This window comes from Mesoplodon densirostris, chromosome 7 (assembly GCF_025265405.1).
Source record: "Mesoplodon densirostris isolate mMesDen1 chromosome 7, mMesDen1 primary haplotype, whole genome shotgun sequence".
NCBI classification, from domain to species: domain Eukaryota; kingdom Metazoa; phylum Chordata; class Mammalia; order Artiodactyla; family Ziphiidae; genus Mesoplodon; species Mesoplodon densirostris.
The window spans coordinates 47797859-47820648 of NC_082667.1; the positions used below are offsets into that span (position 1 = coordinate 47797859).

The 22790-nt window shown below is 43.7% G+C and overlaps 1 protein-coding gene across 1 annotated transcript in view; it reads left to right on the forward strand.

Moving 5' to 3' along the window:
* Positions 1–1417: 1417 nt before the first annotated feature.
* Positions 1418–22790, forward strand: part of SYTL2 (synaptotagmin like 2) — a 99555-nt gene continuing 78182 nt past the window's right edge. Inside the window, 1 exon segment of the mRNA XM_060104466.1 lies at positions 1418–1565. The gene's annotated coding sequence lies outside the window, so the exon portion shown is untranslated.

Consider the following 22790-nt stretch of genomic DNA (forward strand, 5'->3'; position numbering starts at 1 on the left):
CTGGAGAGGAGCAGGAAGGAGATAAACAAGGCAGGTGCAATCGACACTGAAATTGAGGAACCAAAAGCAAATGAAGTCATGCCACTCCTTTGCTTAAAATCATTCACCAGCAGTCATCACCAAGAGGATGACGACAGCTTGCTTCCCTCAGCAAGACAGGCACAGCTACTCCTCCTGCATCTGTCTGTCTTCCTCCTTAGCTTCATCTCTGACCCCCTGTCACTCACTCTGTGCAATAGCCAGGCATGTGACAGGCATCTTCATGTCCCCTTTGCGTCCACCTGACCTAAGTTATAGCGCTCCTTCAAGACTTATCTTGGTCGCACTTGTATTCAAGCTTTTACTGCTCTCCTCTCCCCAGTGTATGCGACTCTATAACACTTTGTACACGTGTTATAGCAGTTATTACCCTAAATTGAAATCGTTTGCAAATTTGTCTCTTCAAAGGCTTAATCCTCTTTTGCATCCGGAGTGCTCACTCCGCACGGGGGACACACTAGGCTCTCAAAGCTTGGGTGAAAGCCAAAATACGCACATTAACCCGATGCAAGGATTCCTAGGTCGATTAGCAGTCCTGCACCCAGCGCTAAACGAAGACACTTGGGGATCAGCACTTGTAAGTTCAGGAGAAGAAAGATCTTTGGAAGGACCCAAGGCAGACCTGGGCTACACTCAACTGGATGTTCAACAGTAACTGGGGAGATGATGAGGAAGCAGAAGGCCTTAAAGTTCACCAATTTCGGAAATCTGCCTGGTCTGGCTCCACCATCGGTAACTTTTTTTTCAACTGGCCCTGACACAATATTGTACTTATAGGCGTGCCTGCCTCTCCACCAGCCAGCACCTTCCACCAGTGTACCAGTCCTCACTCCGCACCCACTGGGTGGCTCAGGCCGTACACATCACCCTCACCGTTTATCCAGGTATTATTGTATTAGATATTTTAAAATCATCAGCTCATTTAATCCTCTCAACAACCTGTGAAATATTTTTGTTTATTTTACTCGTGAAGAAACTGACGTCCGGAGTGCTGAAAGCACCTTGTTCCGTACCACTGCGCGCCCCTTTCCACTGCGCCGGGGCTGACCCCGCTCTCTGAGTGGAAGGGGTCCTGGCGCTCCACGCTCTCGGGCTCCAAGGACCCCTAAAGCAGAGTGGTCAAAAACTATGTTGCATTCTTTATCTGCACAGTGAAAAAGTTGTTTCGGGGTAAAAGTTGTTGAGAAGGAAGCCAAGATGGGGAGCTAAGGGGGAGAGAAGAAACAGGAGGGGGGCGGGGAGGGGTGGGAGAAGGACCCGAGAGAGGGCTGGAGTCCAAGGCAGCTGAGGCCGCGCCGGGCCGGGGCGGGGCGCGGGGGCGGGCCGGGCGCGGGCGCAGAGCTATTGGCCCGGGCGTCCGGGAGCGGCCCCAGCGCGCCCGCCCGCCGCCCGACGGGGAGCCCGCACGCGCCTCCCATCGCTGACAGCGGCCGGGCGGCACCTGGACTGCAGGGCGAGCGAGCCGGGCAGAGCCGCCAGCACCCCGCCGGGGAAGAGGAGGCTCGCAGCGCCCAGTCCGGAGGAAGGTAACGCGCCGCACCGCGCTCGGGGTTGCGGGGTTTGCTTCAACCGGTGGGGTCTGCGGCCAAGAGGACGAGGGAGGCGGCGAGAGGCTGTCAGCGCGTCCGGCTCTAGCCTCGACTAATCTGCCCACTCGCTGTGTTACCTCGGGCAACTTTCTTTCCCTCTCTGGGTCTGTGTTTCCTCCTCCGTTAAATGAGGGAGTTTGTGTTGAATGGTGATGCTTTTCTGGTCTTCTGAGTTCTAAAACGTGAACTTGGTTTTGACACCCGGCAAGCGCCCTTTCTCAATTTCGCACTCACTGAAGAGCCGGCTCCGCTGCCCAGGGGACGGTCTCCAGGAAGCCGAGGTGCTTGGGTAGGCGGCGGTTCCGTGGGCTGTCGCGTTTCCTGGGGCTTTCGAGGACTGAGCCTGGGCTTGGGACTGGCTGCTGGGTGGCCCTGACTACAGAGTAACTGCCCCTAGATTGCTCAGGTGGAGTAAGGTAGGGCGTTAGGACCTACCTGCAGGCGGGGGGTTGGGAAGGGGGAGTTGGGTGCCGATGATTTCTACCTGGAAAATAAGCAGATTTGTTTTGGAATTCTCCTCCTACACCCAGACCTTGTCCCGTGGTGAGTTATAAATACAGGAATGAGATTTATTATCTTTCAAAGTAGAAAACCAACTGCTTCAGCAGCTAGGACATAGGGCTCTCCCAGCATGTAGGAAGTGGGCCTCTCTCTCTGCAGCCTCCCTCTTCCTTTTCCTCCCTCCTCCCTTTATAAATCCCCTTTGACTTTGAGGGGCTCCACTTCCTGCCTGAATGAAAAGTCCTCACTTTCGTTGAGTGCTGGTCTGTGACCAGCAGCCTCCAGGGCTTTGGGCTCTGGGTTGAGATGGAAGCCTAGATAAGAACAGACTATGAATCATACTGTCAGCCTCTACCATGCAAGGATGTGCAGAGGAAGCCCCATGGGGTTTCAGACAGACAGACAGACAACACTGGAAGGTGGGATGGATTCCAACTGCTGTTCAGCTTCCCGTCCCCTTCTTGGCAGCCGTTCTCAGCTATGCAGCCAACTGTCAGTAGGACGGAGCAGCCACACGGAGGAGGGTGCTTGAAAGGAGCAGGGGACTTTGGTGGGTTCTGTGGAAGGTCTCCAGCAATTCTCTCCCTTCTCTTTCCCTCAGCCCTCAGTGTGGGCTCCAGGTGAAAGGAGATTCCAGGGTCCATCAAGAGCAGTGGAGGAGGGGGGCAGGGCAGTGGCAATATTGACTTTTTTGGGGGCACTTATGGGCCAGACACTCTTCTTTGCATGTAACACGTCCTTAGTTCTCACAAAGCCACGTGAGAGCTGGTATCCTGATATTTACCCCATTTTACAAATGAGAAACTGAGGCTCAGAAAGATGGCTTCCCTTAGTCACATAGCTAGTAAGTGGCAGAGCTGGGATTCAAATCCAATCTTTCTGACTCTGAAACCTGCGTTCTTTTCCCTTTTTTGGTGCTCCTTGAGTAAGGGCAAGTTGGAATAGTGACAGCAAAAATGATTGTTACTGAGTTTTCACGAGGTGACAGACTCCATTCAAAGCATTCTGGAGGTGTTATGTCATTTATGGTGCAGGCGTTTCAGCCATTCTGGTGGGCATCAGTGATGCCTTAGCGTCTCTCAAGCAGCAGTCCCATTCTGGAACGCCTGCCTGATCCCACCCAGCTGCTGGTGAGTGAGTGGGTTGGGTGAGGGCCCTGTTTGCTTTATCCTAGAGGTGGTTTGAGGTCTCATGAAAGATTGATTGTCCACAGCTGATCCGTTAGACCTGACCGTTGGCTTGTGAATGATCCCACTGTCCCCTAAGAGGCCTTTCTCAGACTTCGCTCAATAAACATTTGTGGAATGAATGAATTAGCACCTTGTGCAGAGTGGTCTGCTGTCCTGAAGAAATGTGAGGCAGCCCCTGGGGCAGCCCGGGCCCTCACCATCCTCAGAACCCAGGATGCCAGGCCAGATAGTTCTCCCTCTCGGGCAAGGAAGGTAGGGTGAACTGTGCCCCTGTGGGCTTACAGATTTCCCTGGTAATGTGTTGGCTGCCACCTGTTTTATAAAGGAGTTTTTAAAGGTAGTAGATGAAGACAAATTTGACTTTTTAAAAAAGTTAAAAGGAAAAGTGACTTAGTTTTAATCAGGTTTCTGTTCTCTCAAAAAGGGGAGGAAACAAGATGGTACTATTTGCCTTAGGGCTTCCCAAACTTCTCCATTAGAAGAGTCTCTAATAGCAAAAGAAGCCTGACAAGTGCTCCTGGGGGTTGGGTTATAGTTCAGATTGGCCCCAGCGAGCATGAAAATTGTTTTAAGGATTTATGCAGGTTTTTTCATTTGATTCCGTATGTCTGTCAAATTTAGTTTTTCTAATAAATATTTATATATAGTTTTCTTCCCCAATATATTTGTGTAAAATTGGTGTCCTGGCATATTGCTTTATATTCTTGCAGGGCTGAGAGTACCCAAATGGAGAAACAGGACAAAGGTTCTGGTCTGGGAGCTTTAAGTATTGTTTGCATTTTCTAGTCACTTGGTTCATAGTGATAGAGCTTCCCAGCCTCCTGTGGTGATAACCTCTTTTCCCATTTTTCAGAGTGAAGAACATATTTAAAAAATAAAAACAATCATTGTTTTCCCTCCCCCAGACCTATTAAGATATAAATGACATTGCATAAGTCTAGGGTGTACACGTGATGATTTCATACATGTATATATCACTACTATTTTTCTTGTAGTGAGGACGTTTAAGATTTAGTCTCTTAGCAACTTTCAAGTATGTAATACATACTATAGTCACCATGCTGTATATTAGATCCTAAGAACTTATTCATCTTATAACTGGAAATCTGTATGCTTTGACCAAGATCTCCGTTTCCCCCACTCCCCAGCCTTTGGCAATCATCGTTTTACTCTCTGTTTCTATGAGTTTAGCTTTTGTAAGATTCCACGTGTAAGTGATATCATTATTGTTTGTTTTCTTATTACCAAAACTATACCTATTTGTTGTAGAAAAAGATAAAATACAGATTAGCATGAATAATAATACATCTGTACTCAGAAACAACTAATGCAAAACTTGGGATACAGCCTTCTAAATCTTTTCTCTCTATCTGTATGTTAAAAAAAAAAAAAAAGAACAAATGAATATAACCCTTACTTTTGATTGTATTATTGTCAGGGCTAAGAGCCATCTCAGGTTGCTTCTGAAAGAATGTTGAGAGTAAATCATGAATAATTAAAGACATCATAAAGGTTAATCCTGTTTGTGAACCCCAAAGTTTACCCCCTATAGTTCCCCTGTGTCATTTAGTTTCCAGCAGAAAGAAGTGCCCGCAGTGGGGCTGCTACTGAAGTTACGGAGTCAAGTTGTGCTCCTTGTTGAAGTGACTCGAGTATCTGAAATGTCTCAGATGTAACAAAAAGGTAGCTCTTCAGTGTTGTTGATGTGCAAAACGTGAGCAGAAAGTTCTAAAGCTAAATAGCACAGTGAGGAGGAGAGAGCCTTAGATAAGGTCCTTGCTCCAACATTGCATTTTAGTACCTGTGTGACTTTGGGTAGCTTCTGTGAACCACTTTTTCCTTCCCTAAATTGGAAATAATGACACCTACGTGATTTTTCTCCACCGAAGTCACTAGGAGGACCAAGTGGCAGGTGTTACTGTTTGTTACTTGAATCGCATGTCAGTGTGTATGCAATTAAAAAAAAAAATTTAAGGTAGAAAAAACCAAAAACATTGTCGGTCTTTATAAAAATGCTGAAATCTAACTCCTGGGCCTAACGTCAGTAGGACTTAATTATGACGCAGATGCTCTGTTGGATCCCTGCTCTGTTTTCTTCAAAGAATATAGGATTCCTGCGTGGCTGGCATCTCACTGATCTTCATCACAATCGTGAAGCGAAGTAAAGGACAGAAAATAGTCCCATTTCACAGAATAAAAACAGGCTTGTCATTCAAGGGAGCTGTTCCTTTGCACTGGGAGTCCCAGAGCTCCTGAGGGCTGTCTCTATCTGCCTAAAGCAAGGCAGAGGCATGCTGGGAGGAAGCAGTGACAGCAGCCGGAAAGGTGATGATGCACCCCTGGGGGCACTCGCCCAGCTCGGAGCAGCTCTGCGGAGAGGAGTGGGCCCTGTATCGGGAGGCAGGTGGCTTGGCTTCTACTCCTATCTCACAGATAGGCTGTGAGCTCTGGGTTTAGTCATGTCCTCTCCCAGAGCCTTGTTTTTTGTTTTAATCTATAGAGGGAGTTGGACCAGATGAAGTTCTTTCCAGTCTTAAAAATCTATGATTCTGGGTTATTTTCCATTCACATTTGCCCAGATAAAAGTTTGGTAAAGAATCCAAATGAATCAGGTGTCAGAAAATGTTCCCACTTCCTGTTGCTTTCAGTGCCCCCTCATTATTTTCTAAGGGTCTCCCCAGCTGACTGCCCTCATGCAGAACACATGATCCATAGATCATTGAGGGGAGAGTTGTTTCTGCTCATCTATTTGTTACTGTTAATCTAGAACATCCTCAGATAAGGCTGTGTGCGTCACAAAGTACTCACTTCTGAAATCACTAAATACAGTACTTTTCTTTAGTGCCCACTGGGTATTGGTCCTGTGCTGGGACCCTTGCAGAACGTGAGAGAAACACACTCTAGAGCGGTTTAGAACCGTAGGCTAGGGCGAGGGAGGGAGAGAGGAGACTGGAGAGAGGAGAGAGCGCCAGGTGTGGCTGGAACACCTTGGAGATGAAAAGGCCAATTTGGGAAAAGATTGAGGCTCTAAGGGCTTGGAATCTCTGGTTTAATTCTGCATCTAATTGCCTGGCACTCAATGGGAACTTAGTAAAGTATTTTCAATGAATTAATAAATGAACAAATGGAAGAATGAATGAATCACTCTTCTGAAATGAAGTCTATGCTGAAATGTGGTGTAATGATCCTCAGGTGGTTGCAGTGACTTTACATATGTGAAGTACTTACCACTTACAAAAACACGTTGCTATGCATTATCCCTCAAAATCATGATAGAGATGAAAGGAAGCCCAAATAAAAGCATTTCCTAATGTCATACTTTCTAGACATTTTGCAGCAACTAGTAGACCAGATTTGGTTTGCTATCCATAGATAAGTCTTCTTTCTATAAATGCATCAAGAAATATTTGAGAGGGGGGTTTAAGACCTAGTAAACAATTCCACAAATTTGCATTGTGAGTTAGAGGGAGAAAGAAAGGCATTGCTTAACTTCTGAGTGAATAGACATTCTTTTTTCCCTTGTAGAGCATTGTTTTACTGTAACTCCTAGTGTAACTGACACCCTCAGCTTCTGATTAGACAGATGTGTTTTGTGCTCCCATTACTCACGGCCACAGGCGCCTGGTCTCTCCTGCCACTGGCTGAGTCAGTTGATTAAAACACAGGGCTCTGAGGCTGAGGGCATGGGCCGGATCCCAGGCCAAGCCAAGGCGCCCTGTCAGATCCGTGCCTCAACCACTCTGCCCCCTCTGCCAGCCATCTGTGCTGGGAGGAAGACTGAACTCTGGCATGTTAGATTCTTTAGGGCAGAATCTTCACCACTGCTGGTTTTAGACGAATCATTTGAGTTTCAGATATAAAGGGTCTGGCTCACAGACTTAGAAAATGAACTTATGGTTACCAGGGGGGAATGGTGAGGGGGACAGATAGACTGGGAGTTTGGGATTGACATGCACACACTGCTATATTTAAAATGGCTAACCAACAAGGACCTACTGTAGAGCACAGGGAACTCTGCTCAATATTCTGTAATAACCTAAATGGGAAAAGAATTTGAAAAAGAATTAAAAAAATAGAAATAAAGGGTCTGGGTTTTCAGTTTAATTCTTTGATTTTTTATAGAATGGATTCTAGGGTTGTTTTAGGTCTGCCATCTTGGGACATGTTGAAGGGCACATCCTGAGACCTTGGTTGTCCCCCAAGTCTGCAACTATCACCATAGCATATCACTTCCTCAATGTGTCTGTAAAATGGGAATGATCAGACCTGCCTCACATTTTGCTCAGAGGATTAAATGAGGGCGTATATTTAATGGTCATATATTTAACGTGGGGAGCGGATGCCCAAAGGTGAAACCAGGCTAAAAACTTGTCCCTTATCTTGAAGGCAGCAAGGAACTAATGGAAGTGTCTCAATATTGTGTGCGAAATAACTAGACTTTAGGATAGTAACACTGTCCAAAGTATGGAAGGTGGATTTGAGGTTGATCGAAGGCACGCTTGTTTGGACTTGTGGGAACAGATAAGATATTTTAAAGCTTTTGGTAAAAGGTACCTGTAGGAGCAGAGATGGTGCTGCTGTGTAATTCAAGACTTCTGGAGGAAGGTACACATGTGTTGGAAAATGGTGGCTCCTATACTAATTTATGGACTGGACCACATTGGGGATTAATTCCAAGATGATAACTATGCCTGCCTTGGAGTTAAGCATATTTATCTTTTTTTTTTTTTTTTTTTTTTTTGTTTTGCGGTGCGCGGGCCTCTCACCGTTGTGGCCTCTCCCGTTGCGGAGCACAGGCTCCGGACGCCCAGGCTCAGCGGCCATGGCTCACGGGCCCAGCCGCTCCGCGGCATGTGGGATCTTCCCGGACCGGGGCACAGACTCGTGTCCCCTGCATCGGCAGACGGACTCTCAACCACTGCGCCACCAGGGAAGACCCAATTTACCACTTTTAATAAGGACCCAGGTGTCCTTCTGGCAAAACGATTGAGGCTTGGACCCAGAAAGAATGTGTAAGGGCCGTATTTCCAGAATTGAAGTTCTGGGAATTGTTGACACCCAGTACGTGTTGAATTTGGTTCCTGCTTTGCAGAATTTCTCGTGCTCAGTAGGCACTGCTGCGGTTAGCAGTCTCTGAGTTTCCTGGCGGGGGAGGAGCAGGGAGGCGTGGGCCACAAAACTCATCTGTGGGCAAATTGCAAGAAACTGAGTGGCCCTTTTCCCCAAGCCATCAGCGTCAGATACAAGTATACACAAGTGTGTGTTTGTATGTTTCTGGGCCTGTGTTTCTGTTTCCCTGAGTGTTGTCAGCTTTATCCAGACCAACAGGAAAACCTGACATATACCCGGAGTTCCTCAGGGAAGAGCCCCTGGGGAGATCAGCCTCCGTTGCTAGAGTTGCCTAGATGTGGAGAGGATCACCCGCTTCCCACATGAACTGGGTGGTGGCCCGAGCCAAGGGTGTGGAGGAGATGTGGCTCCACCTGTCAGAAGCTTCCGGGAACAGATGTTCGTGGAATGGAGCACAGGTGTTTGCTTGGTGTGTGAGGAACTGCGGATGGAGTGGACGTGCTCCTTTTTTCCCTTCTCTGGTAACCTTTCCCCATGATCACTCTCTGAGTCATTGGGAACTGAAAGCTAGTCTCAGGCTGACAGGTGGAACACAGGTTGCAAGATGTACCCTTTAACCTCCTGGAGGCACCTCACCTTGGGGTTTTGGAATGTGAGACCTTTGAACCTGTCTTCCTCATGTGCCAAGCCCCAGGTCCTTCTCAGTGGGTTAATCAAGCGGAAGAGGAATCCTTTGATAGATTCGGGTTTGGTCTCTCTCCTTTGAGACCACAGGCACCAAGACAGATGAGCTGTGGGTGGGAATGGTCAGCTCTTTGAAGGGTGTGTTTGTGTGCTTCACTCCCTATAGGTGCAATGACCACGTGTTTAAGTTTAGTTTGATATTTAAGTATAGTATGACTGGTTGATCTTTGGTGAAATTTTGTCGCTACTCTTTTTAAACTGTTACTAAACAGCAAACGTTTGTGGATAAAGGGGCAGCATGCTCTGCGGGGAAGAGTATCAGACTTAGAGACAAGAGTTAGTTCATTCAATAAATACTCAGTGTTTACTGTGTGCCAGAAATTGTTTTAGGCTCAGAGTCCAGTAGGGAAAGCAGACGTCTATAATTACACATGGTGTGATGTTAATAGTCAGATGTGAGTACAGAGGGAGGTGGGGTGGTGAGAGGGAAGAGGGAGCAAGTGCCAAGGGCTTCCTGAAGAGGTGACACTTGAGAGGAGACTTGAGGGATGAATAGGGATCAGAAAGTGAAGAGGGGCAGGAAGTAGTGTGGCGGGCACAGTTTCACGTTCAAGGTAAGGTTGGCAGGAACTGAGGCCAGGGAGGTAGCAGGTGGGCTGAACATGGAGAGCTTTGTAAATCTCGTTAAGGAGACTGGACTTTATAAACTCCTAACTTGTATTCTGCACTGTGTGAAAATTGGGCAAGTATTTCCTCTCTGAGCCTCAGTTTCCTTATTAGTAATATGGAGATGATGATTGCCTGGCTTTATCTCATGACATTATAGTGAGACTCAAGATAATAATAGTGGCCAACAGTTACTGAATACTCACTATGTGCCAGACAGACTTTGCATTAAGCTCTTTACATGAATTAACTCATTGAATCCTCACCACAACTTTATGAGATAGGTACTATTATTGAGCCCATTTTATGGGAAATCAGAGGCATGCATAGACGTTAAGTAACTTGTCTCAGATCAGAAATCTAATACATGGTGGAGTCAGGATCTGAACCGAGGCACTCTGGCCACAGAGCACTTCTCAGTAGTGTGCACGTGTGTGTGTGTGTGTGTGTGTGTGCGCGTGTGCATGCTTATGTTTATAGTGCTATCTCTCTGTCAAGCTTAAGAGCCTAGTTATGTTTGCTTGAGGCAGAAGAAATGCATAGCTCTTGACTTGCCGTGTGTAGTGTTTGGCTTCTCCTCTGCTACAGCTGAGCCTCTAAGCTGGCTTCCTCCACATTTGCCATTCAAGTCGCCACCTCCTTCCTGAGCACTGGTTCCTCATCTCCATCGGAGTTCTAGACACAGCCACTGAATTTTCTGCCCTGTTATTAGTTTTTACCTTTAACCTGGCTGCCCTTCCAGGCACTTCTGGTTGAATGCACTAATCCCGCAGCTGACTTAAGAACTTTGAGTCTTGTTTGATTCCTGCATCTCCTGAGGAGCATTGTTACTGCTTCCTTCTCAATGTTGTTCCCAAATGACATTTATATTTCACCTCTTTGCACCTTCTAGCTGTCTGCGGCTTTTGTGAGATCTATGGCAAAAGCCCTGGTCCTTTTGATTATAGTGACTCCTCTCATTCATGCTAAAGTAACATGTTTAGAAAAGTAAAAAAACTCACAGACTCCCCCATTACCCACTGCATAAAACACAATTCCTTCGTTTGACATTTGAGACCTGTGTTTTAGATTCATATCTTCCACTATCCCCTTCTATGCACTTAGTCTTCCATTCAAACCGTATTTCCCTTTCCCTATAGCAACCTCTGTGCATTGTTTACATAGCTTCTTGTCTGTTCCTTGAACGATACTTTTTTTTTTAAGATGTTGGGGGTAGGAGTTTATTAATTAATTTATTTATCTGTGCTGTGTTGGGTCTTGGTTTCTGTGCGAGGGCTTTCTCTAGTTGTGGCAAGTGGGGGCCACTCTTCATCGCGGTGCGCGGGCCTCTCACTATCGCGGCCTCTCTTGTTGCGGAGCACAGGCTCCAGACGCGCAGGCTCAGTAGTTGTGGCTCACGGGCCTAGTTGCTCAGCGGCATGTGGGATCCTCCCAGACCAGGGCTCGAACCTGTGTCCCCTGCATTAGCAGGCAGATTCTCAACCACTGCGCCACCAGGGAAGCCCTGGAATGATACTTTTATTCCCCTTCTTGAGCTCTTCCCTGCCCTGCCACTTGCTCTCAAAATCTTACCTGTTCCTAAAACCCCAGCTCTGTGGTAATTCTTACCAAAACCTTCCTGGTTCATCACAGCAGGAAGTTTCCTCTCCCTTCTCTAACTGGTTTAGTGTTTGGCTTATACCTCTTTTATGGTCGTCATCGCATACCACCTGTGTTAATGCTCCTTTGTGTACTCATCTTATCGTCCCTATTGGTCTGAAATTTCTTAGAGGGCAGGCACTTATTGTTATTTCCTTATTGCCCGGAGCCCAGCAGGCTGACACAGTACAAATGTGCTGAATGAATATATTTTGAAACACTGAGTTATATTCACTATCTTTTTTTTTTAATACGAATTTCAACATGTCAATTGGGTATAAGAATTTAGTGGTCAGAGGGCAGTTATTAGTTAGATATTTGGGTTTTTGTTTTGTGTGTGCGGGAAGGGATTAACATAGTGAGCCTGAGACTGCTTGTCCTTAGAAATGCTTGCTTGCAAGGTTGGTCCTTGACTGGTATCTGGGAACTTGGATTGCAGAAGGGTTCCCACCACTCTCAGTGATACCAGTAGCTCACTGTATCTAAACTGTGCAAACAATGCAGTTTATGCTGAGCACCTGCTTTCCTTCTGGGAGTCTGGAATTTGGGTACATGCCAGGCGGGGGTATCTACATGGCCAGTCCCCAATAAAAACCCCTGGACGCTGACTCTAATGAGCTTGCATGGTTGCTAACATTTCACACATGTTGTCACAACTTGTGTGTATGACTCAGCTGAGATAGGCCTCTTTGAAGCCCATGCCTGGTTTTCCCCAGACTTCACCCCATCTACCTTTTTTCCTTGCTGATTTTGCTTTGTATTCTTTCACTGTAATAAATCACGGCTGTATGATTGTATGCTGTGCTATGAGTCCTCCCACTGAACCATCAGAAATCTGGGGCTGGTCTTGGGGATCCACTCAACACACCATGAGATGCCACAAATGCAGACCCAATCCTTTTTTTTCTTTTTTCTTTTAGCTAAGACTTCGGAGTTATTAAAGTTTTGGAGAGGTTATTGGTCCTCACATAAGAGAAGAACACAATTCTTAAGACTGTATGCATATGGGCATGTGAATGAACATAATGCTCTGTGAGATAAAGCTGAAGCCTTCTTGATTGCTCTCTGTAAAATTTGGGTGAGAAAGAGCTATTGGAGGAGGCTTGGTTTGATTTTTCATAACTCTCAAGTACTGTCAGAGTCCTAAAAATATTAGTTATCAGAACTAGGCTCTTAGAAAAACTAGGGGCAGTATTAGCCTGGGATCCACCCATTCTTATTATTCCTCTAAATCAGGAGTTGAGTTCCTTGGGACATTTTTCCTGCCTGAAAATAAGGGGTGGGAAGGGTATCCATAATGTTGAGATTCTATTGTGTCGGACATCAGCTAGGTATTTAACATGAATCATTTCCTTTAGTCCTCACAAAGATCCTCAAAGGTAGGAATTTTAAGCTGTACAAACATAGTTAAGGAAAATGAAACTTAGAAGAAGTGAAATACTTGTCAAGAGTCACACAGCTAGTGAGTGGTAGCCCTGGAATTCAAGCCTAGGTCCAAACTCCCAAGTCAGTGCTCTTTTTTTTTTTTTTTTTTTTTTCCCCATTGTGCTGCCTGAACACAATGGTGTGACTTCATAAAATAATTAATAATCCATCACTATATCAGGTCTTTTACATGTGGCTAAGCCTTACCTGGGCCTCAGTAAATGTTAAGTTTCGAGAAGTTTTATCTTCTGGTGCCTAGCTGGAAGATTTAGAGAAGGAGGAAGTTTCCCTGGCAATGGTGGCTTCTGTGCATGCCCTAGGCTTGTGTATTGCCTTTCCAGGGTCCTGGCTCTATTCACAGGGCCCAGGAGTGTGCTGTAGTCCATGAGCGGGTGGAGGCAGGAATGGCCTGCTCTGTCATTTTGTCAGTTTCAGAACAAGTGTGCCTGAAGTCTTCCTGATAATCTTGGATAAAAACTTGTCTGGGAACAATCTGCTTTATGAAATTTGAAAGTAAATGGAGAGTTGTTTTCTTTTTAAAGAACAGAACTATAAGGAGGAAAATAGAAATAGGTGATTTGGGGTGCCCTCTTCTCTTCTTATTAGTTTCATCCTAGGAAATGCTTTTATACCACATTGCTTTTAGATGATAAGCATATTTCAGTAAGGAAACAAGGCCTTGGGCTCCACAGAGTACAGTGGGAAGTGCTGGGTATGAACAAATAAGTTTAGCATCCGGTACAGGGCCCAGCACAGACTAGGTACACAATGAACATTTGTTGAATAAATGCAACTGGGGGGTAAGTGTCTTACCTCTTTTGCTGCCCAAAGGACAGAGTAACTTGGGCCCCAGTTCCCATTAGTGTGCTCCTGCTGAGGAAGGGAAGATTCACTTTTTTTAGATCAGATGTTGAACCTGGGGCCAGGCCATCATCATTTCAGAGAATGAAATGCAAATGGTTTCTCCTTGGTGGGATGAGATTTTATTTGTGATGCTGAGAATAGATTTAGTGGTGGAGGTCGTAATAATAACAGCTAGTACTTAGGTAGTGTTTATTATGCGAGACTAAATGCTTTACACCTACAAACCCATCTCATCCTCACATCATACCTTGAAGTAGATATTTTACCAATGAGGAAGCTGAAATGCAGAGAGACTAAGTAACTTGCCCAAGGTCACATATAAGTGGTAACTCTGAAATGTAAATGTGGATACCAAAGAGCAGCCACTTAACTGCTCTTCAGTGATATTATAAAGGAATAGGAACCTAGGCATTTTCCCCCAATTTTTTTTTGTTTTTTGTTTTTTTTCCGGTACGCGGGCCTCTCACTGTTGTGACCTCACCCGTTGCGGAGCACAGGCTCTGGACGCGCAGGCTCAGCGGCCATGGCTCACGGGCCCAGCCGCTCCGCGGCATGTGGGACCTTCCCGGACTGGGGCACGAACCCGTGTCCCCTGCATCGGCAGGCGGACTCTCAACCACTGCGCCACCAGGGAAGCCCCCCCAGTTTTTTTTTTATTGTGGTAAAATACACATAAAATTTATCATCCTAACCTTTTCTAAGTGTTCAGTGGCATCAAACACATTCACAATGTTGTGGGGCCATCACCATCATCCATCTCATAACTCTTTTCATCTTATAAAATGGAAATTCTATACCCATTGAACAATAATTCCCCATTTCACCCTACTCCTACCCCCTGTCAACTACCATTCTCCTTTCTGTTTCTGTGATTTGATTACTCAAAGTACCTCATGTGAGTGGCATCATACAGTATTTCTCTTTTTGTGACTGGCTTATTTCACTTAGCATAATGTCCTCAAAGATCTCCCATATTGTAGCATATGTCAAAATTTCCTTTCTTTTTAAGGGCCAGTAATATTCCATTATATGTATATACCACATTTTGTTTATCCATTCATCTATCAATGGATACTTGTGTTGCTTCCACTTTTTAGCTGTTGTGAAAAATGCTGCTGTGAACATGGGTGTATAAATATCTCTTCAAGACCTTGCTTTCAATTCTTTTGGGTATGTACCCAGAAGTGGAATTGCTGGATCATATGATAATTCTACTTTTAATTTTTTGAGGAACTGCTGTACTGTTTTCCACAGAGGCTGTACCACTTTGCACTCCCATCAACTCTGCACAAGGGTTCTAATTTCTCCACATCCTTGCCAACACTTGCTCTTTTCTGTTTTTTTTTCTTTCATAGTAGCCATCCTAATGGATGTGAGATGGTATCTCTTTGCAGTTTTGATTTGCATTTCCCTAGTGATTAGTGGTGTCAGGTATCTTTTCATGTGCTTATTGGACATTTGTATATCTTCTCTGGAGAAACATCAAGTCTTTTGCCCATTTTTAATTGGGTGTTTTTTTTGTTGAGCTTTAGGAGTTCTCTATAACTTTTGGATATTAATTCTTTATCAGATATATGTGATTTTCAAGTTTTTTTCATTCTGTGGGGTGCCTTTTTACTCTGTTGACAGTGTTTTGACGCACAAAACTTTAAAATTTTCGTGAGTTCCAATTTATCTATTTTTTTCTTTTGCTGCCTGTGCCTTTGGTGTCATAGTCAAGAAGTCACCGCCAAATCCAATGTCATGAAGCTTTTGCCCTGTGGTTTCTTCTAAGAATTGTATGTTTTAGGTCTTATATTTAGGTCTTTGATCCATTTTAAGTTAATTTTTGTATATGGTGTTAGGTGAAGGGCCAACTTCATTATTTTGCATGTGGATATCCAGTTTTATCAGCATTATTGATGAAAAAGACTGTCCTTTTTCCATTGAGTGGTCTTGGCTCCCTTGTCAACAATCATTTGAGGGAACCTAGGCATTTTGAAAGGCCATCTAGTTCTTGCTATTTCTTTGCTTTATTTATTAAAAGAATAGTACAGGTGAAAGGCTTCTCTTTCCATGAATTCCTGGAGCAATTTCTGGAAATTCTGCTTTTCTTTTAGGTCTATATAAACCTTAAACAATATTTTAAATTTTTATCAGAAAGAAATGAAAGTTCATGTTTGAGTCTTTTCATACTTTTCCCCCTAACATAATGTTGTTTTTTTCTTCCCTCAAATACCAGGCAAATAGTAGAAATCAAGTTCAAACAAGCAGGGAAGACTTCATAAACTCAAGTTCCCCCACTGGGAGACCAGTTCATGGAGAAACATGATGACCGGTTGGGAATTTGGATTCTTTAGAGTTTGTGATATGAAAGTCTATTCTGTGACCTTGAGGAAATAGGAGATTTTATTGCTTGTTCTGTTGTCCTTTAGAGTTGAATGTGCATTTTTGAGTCATTGGAGCATGGGGGTTGAGGAACTGTGAGCTCTTTTCTCTAATGAGTTTCATAGCATCATTAATTAAAGATGGCAAAGCGTTAACTTCTCATTTGGACATGTTTCCAGTTGTGCTGGACTTGTTTTTCAGACCACATAGTTGTTTTTAATTAAATATTTTGTGGTGTTCATATTTGCATTGAGGGAGCATACTGACCAGAACAAAGTGGAAATGCAATTGTTTGCCAGATTCCAGCCACAGATCCTCCAACCTTTTTTTTGGGGATTTTTCATTTGTGCAGAACTAAATAATATGACAGCTGTGAGGCCTTAACCATGGAAATGCCTATTTATTTGCCTGTTGGAACAATTTCCATGACAGAAAGTACTGAGAGCATGCCCTTGATTTTTAAGGACAGGTTTATAAAAACATCAGTTATGAGATATATCAGCTTACATTTCATGGATGTTTTCAAATTTTGATGTGGCTGAAACTTTTCTCCATGTCTGTCTCTTAGAGAAAGTTTATAATTCAAAATCCTTGAAGAGAAAATAGAAAACTGCTCATCTCTAAAACATAGAATTTGATTAATAACAGTTCACAAATGACTTTCTTCCTTATAGGTATTTGTATTTTGTAATGAAACTGGGCAGGTGGAGTAGCAGTTTATTAACAAACAATTAGCTTTTGTGATTACTTCTCTTGTGAAATCATTTTGATTCTGTGGTTTATTTATTTAGTTTCTAAAAGGTAGTTGTTTGAGGAGGAGGAAAAATCCTTCTGGAGACTTAAAGGTACTCAAAGTGACACATTTCATAGGAGCCCCATTTGGCGATGGTTTGCATTAAATGGACTATTAAGTTAAGCTACAGGTTAAGAGAGAAATGAGCAGCCCTGACTGAGAATAGAACACAGAAGGGCAAGGGACATGTGGCTGACAATGGCCTCCACTGCCCTGTCAGATAACCCTTTCTGATCTATCCCAGAAGGGTCTGAGAGAGCTCTATTGGTAGAGCCCAGGGTCACCCCTAATTTGAAGAGGTTAGAGGCTGGGTTGATGTCATATTTTCCCTGGTGAGTTGGGTCTTTTTCAATGATTCAGAGTCCAATCTATAGAACAACGGTTTTTTGCTGAAGCAGACTATACCCCACATCGAACCTTGCTCATCTGGCTTCTTTTGACTCATACTGGGTACATACCCAAATTTAGCACATAATAATAATCTTTCCTGTAGAATTCACCAGTTACATACTGTGTGTAGGTTCGATCTCAGCTAGACTGTCAGCATGTCAAGGTTATTCATCCCCTTCTCCTGCAGCTTTTGTATTCCTGTAACAGCTGGTAGGATTCCCAGGGAATGAGGTTGAGAGTTATGGGTCTTTCTCAATTTCAAGAAATTGAGAAAGCAAACAGCTATTTGCTGCATGTATTCCCTTATCTATGAGCTCAAAGTTTAGCTATATGACTCCACATGAGTTACTCCCAACATCTTGCTAACCACACGACTTAAGCCAGAAGAGAGGGATTGAAGTGGACACACATGAGATACTTCAAGTATGTATTTGAAGAGCTGTTGTAGGCGTGTTGGAAAACAGCTGTTTGCTGGGTCCACAGTGGACGTGCAAAAGGGAACAGATGGCAGATTAGATGGTAAAAACTTAGATGATAAAGGGCTGGTCCACCTTTAGGATAGGAAAGGAACTTAGAAGTTGTCTATCCCAGTCTTTATTCTACAGATGAGGAAACTGAGGCAAAGGCAGGTTGAATGATGAATCCAGGCTCACAGAGCTACTGAGTAGCACAGTCAGTGTTGAATTAATGTCTTGCGGCTTGCCGTTTTCCCATAATCCCCAAACAGGCTTGCTGTTTTCCCATAATCCTCTACTCCCAATCTTTAATCATTGCAAACGCTGTGACTAGATGCTCAAGTGCTCTACCCAGCAAAACTGAGGTCTCTTCCTTCTGGATTTTTTTTAAATTTAAAAGGCTAGATGACTGTCTTCCTGGTGGAGGGGGTGTGCAAGTAAAGACCAGAAAAAAGAACATTTTCTGGAGGTCACTGTGAGCCAGTATACTTACTGAGAGTTCTTTGTTTTGGAAGATGCACGTTTGTACACATGTACCATTTCTCTGCCATGCCATACTTTATCTCTTCACCCTGAAGTAGTTTCTAGGGCATTTGGTTTTCCCTTATGCTGTGGAATGGTGATGGGGCAGGAGCTGCTACCATCCTAAGGCACATGCCAGTTTCCCTAAATAGAAGGCAAGCAAGAATCCTCAAGCTGGGTTTTTACATCTAACAAGTGAGAGCCCAGGGATCAGAGGAAGCTGCTGGGAGGCTGTCCTTGAAATGCAGATGAATTTAGAATGAAAGAGAAAGCACAGTGTTTGGCATGTAGTTGTCACTTAAGAAATAATTATTGAACAAATGAATTATGGTGCTTCTCTTCCTTCCCTTGTAATTATAGAGCTGGAAGGGAACTTAAAGACAAATTCAGCTCAACGTTTTCATTTTATGGGATGAGACAAGTGAAGACTAGTGATTTGCCCAAAGTCTCACAGCTAGTTAGGGACTGTGCTGGGACCAGGCACATGTCATTCTCTGTCTTGATATTGTATTACGTTGAACCAAGTGAAATTGTCATTTCTGTGGATCAGAACATTTGCATATTGCAGTTTTGTGTGGTTCCACCTAATATGTTTGAAGGACCAATACTAAGTATACTTTCTTCTCAGTAATAACAATAACAACCTTGGCCTTCTCTGTAAAACAAGCCCAGAGCAGTGTAGCTTAGTGTGAAGATCAAGAATACTGGTTCTGAATCAGATGATCCTGGTTTTATATCCTTGGTCTTTCTAAGCTGAAGTTTCCTCATCTATAAAATAGAAAAACTATTATGCACATCACTCTTGAGATTGTTTTAAACATTAAACGAATTCTTTGAAACGCTTAGTATATAGTGCCTGGCACGTAGTAATTACTTAATGAGTATATGCTATTATTCATTGCATTAATAAGGAAGAGAATAGAACTCATAAAGTTTTAAAGATTTTTAATCCTTCTAGACAGCACATTCATTTCTTTTTCTCTGAAATCTGTGGGTTATGCCATACGTTTGTTGTCTAACTTGGACATATCTTTATATTCTATTTCATACACTTCTGCTGGTTATAGGGAATATGCTTGGAATGATGTTCTTTTTTTAAGACCTTGGCTTTGACAAAACATGCTGTTGTTCCATGCAAGATCATCATGGTAGAAGTAAAGCAAACGTGTGAATATGCAAAATTAGACCAGGATCTCCATTAAGGGACGGGGTCTCTTCTGTAACAGTCATGCATGATTCCTCCTCAGTTTCTAGCTGAGGCCAGGTGTATAGTCAGGGCTCAGAATGACTGACCAACCGACTAAGTATATTCTTTTAAAACCTGGGCCCTGGAACTATATCCAGTGTTTGTCCATCTCTGTCTTATGGGTCAGCAAATATCTCTACTGCCTGGGCTTGGAAACAGCCATGTGTCAAGTGTTTCTCATAGAACTCTTCATAACCCAGTGACACATCCAGAGCAAATATGTTTTCAGACAGCTGCATACTTAGGGGAAAAGTTATCACCCTCTGGGTAAGAATGGACTAAGGCACTCCCAGCCCTGAGAAGGAAGCAGTAGACTTACCCTGAAAACAAATACTTCCCTGGCAGAGAAAATAAACAGAAGCCCTTTCTCCTTCTCTTCAGTACCACCAGCCCACTATTCTTAGGGATCGTAGACTTTTGGGGTTTCTTACCCTAGTGTCTATGCTGCCTTTGGACAGGACCAAGGCATGAAAGCAAGGGGAGGAGGCCATGCCCGAGATAAGCCTTCTTCCACAGTAATTTGCAGGGAGGGGTACTTGCGGTGCATTGTCCTAACAGCTACCAGTAAATTCCCTTGTCAGCTTCCACTTGAACTGGTCTCCTCCCATTTCTCCATCCTCTGTCTCCATTTACTTTGCACACATTACTTTTGCCATTGTAAATGGAAGTAAAGTTCAATCTTTAGAGAAAGGTGCTACATGAATAAAACACTATTTATTGAAAAGACATGAACTTACTAAGAATTGGCCACCATTTTGCAAAAATAAATAGTATCCCCCATTTTACAAATGGGAAAACTGAGGTTCAGAGAAATTCGCTGGCACAAGATCACACAGCAGATAATCAATGCAGCTACTACTGCAGCCTCAGTGGGAGGTGACCTTTAACCTCACTGTAGGCCTGTAAGGCTAGGGTGGGGAGCACAGCTTTTACAGGCCTTTCAAAGTTGAGAAAATTGGAGCAACAGGATTGTGAATTACTGGGGTACCCAGCTCTACTATAAGGAGTAGAAAATGTGTACATTCCTTCATTCACATATTTATTAAAACCATTTTTATTCAGTCTCTGCTCTTGGTTCAACATTGTGCTAGGCAAGGAGAGGGTATCAAAAAGGTAGAGCACATTGCTCCTGTTGCAGGAGCTTTTATCCTATAAGGAGATGAGTCCTGAAACACCTGTCCTTAATGTAAGAAGAGGAGTTTGATTATGTGATAAAAACAGCCTGTGCATTTAGAGGCGGGAGAGATCTATGTAGGTGGTGAGGAAAGATTTCATGTGTTAAACATTCAGTCTCAAATGGTGGAGCTTATGGTGACAGAGGAGAGATTTCTTAAGATTTTAAAAAAACTTTTAAGATAATTATAGATTCTTATATAGTTGTAAGAAATGATACAGAGAGACCTGTGTACGCTTTACCCGGTTTCCCTCAATGGTAACATCTTGCACAACTATAGTATAATAATCATAACTAGGATAATGACATCCATACAATTCAGATATCCTCAGTATTACATGTACTCAGGTGTGTGAGCACAAGAGTGCTCACCTGGGTGTGTTAAGTGCTGTACAATCTTATCATGTGCATCTGCCACTATCAAGATACCGATCAGTTCCATTCCCACAAGGATCTCTCCCTCTTTCCTTTTACAACCATTTCCATCTTCCTCTTGCCTACTCTATCCCCATTCCCAACCCCTGGCAACCACTCTTCTGTTCTCCATTTCTATAATCTTGCCATTTCAAGAATGTCACACAGATGGAATGATAGAGTATATAACCTTTGGGATTAGCTTTCTTTTACAGTTAGCATAATTCCCTTAAGATTTATCCAAGTTGTTGTGTGTATCTATAGTTTGTTCTTTTTATTGCTTAGTAGTATCCCATGGTATGGATATACTGCAGTTTAACTCTTCACCTCTTGAAGGGCATCAGGATTATTCCTAATTTCTGGCCATTACAAATAAAGCTGCTATGAACAAGATTTCTTTTTTACACTACTTATGTAGCATAGTTGGGTCTAACCTCAGGCAGAGCATGAAGTGGGAGTCACTGTCGTGCCTTCCCTGGGGATATTTTGTTCTTTCATTTAGCACTCATTCAGTGAGTACTTTTTTGAGCTAAGCATTATACAACTTACATTCTACTAAGGAGTAGGTGAAGGAAAATTACCTTTGTTAACTCTTGGACTTCAGTAGCCTACGGCTCTCAGTATATGGCTTCTTTGGAAAATGAAGCTGGAAGTCCAGGGTGTGGACCTCATTAAGCTCCTGTGGACTCTGACAGGCCTCAAGAATTCAATTTTCAGGGTTTTACTCTCTGACTTCTCCTGGACCAAGTCAGACTTTCTGTAGCATTTAATGATTAAAAATTTAATTGAAAATCTTACCAGTCAGGCTTTGGAATTATTTTGGAAACAGAAGAATAGAAGAAGTTTCTGTAGAAATTGTTTACAAATCTGCTCTTCCTTAAAAACAAAAGTTAAAAAATGGGACCTAATCAAACTTATAAGCTTTTGCACAGCAAAGGAAACCATAAAAAAAAAAAAACATACACAATGGGAGAAAATATTTGCAAATTATGTAACCGACAAGGGCTTAATCTCCAAAATATACAAACAGCTCATACAATTCAACAACAAAAAAACAACCCAATAAAAAATGGGCAGGGGCTTCCCTGGTGGCACAGTGGTTGAGAGTCCGCCTGCCGGTGCAGGGGACACAAGTTCGTGCCCCGGTCTGGGAAGATCCCACATGCCGCGGAGCGGCTGGGCCCGTGGGCCATGCAACGGGAGAGGCCACAACAGTGAGAGGCCCGCGTACTGCAAAAAAAAAAAAAAAAAAAAAAAAAAAGGCAGAAGACTGTAATAGACATTTCTCCAAAGAAGACATACAGATGGCCAGTAGGCAGATGAAAAGCTGCTCAACACTACTAATCATTAGAGAAATGCAAATCGAAACTACAATGAGGTATCACCTCACACCAGTCAGAATGGCCATAATTAAAAAGTCTACAAATAACAAATGCTGAGGAGGGTGTGGAGAAAAGGGAACCCTCCTACACAGTTGGTGGGAATGTAAGTTGGTGCAGCCACTATGGAAAACAGTATGGATGTTCCTCAGAAAACTAAAAATAGAATTACCATATGATCCAGCAATCCCACTCCTGGGCATATACCCAGACAAAACTTAATTCAAAAAGAAACATGAGGACTTCCCTGGTGGCGCAGTGGTTGAGAGTCCGCCTGCCGATGCAGGGGACACGGGTTCATGCCCCGGTCTGGGAAGATCCCACATGCCGCGGAGCGGCTGGGCCCGTGAGCCATGGCCACTGAGCCTGCGCGTCCGGAGCCTG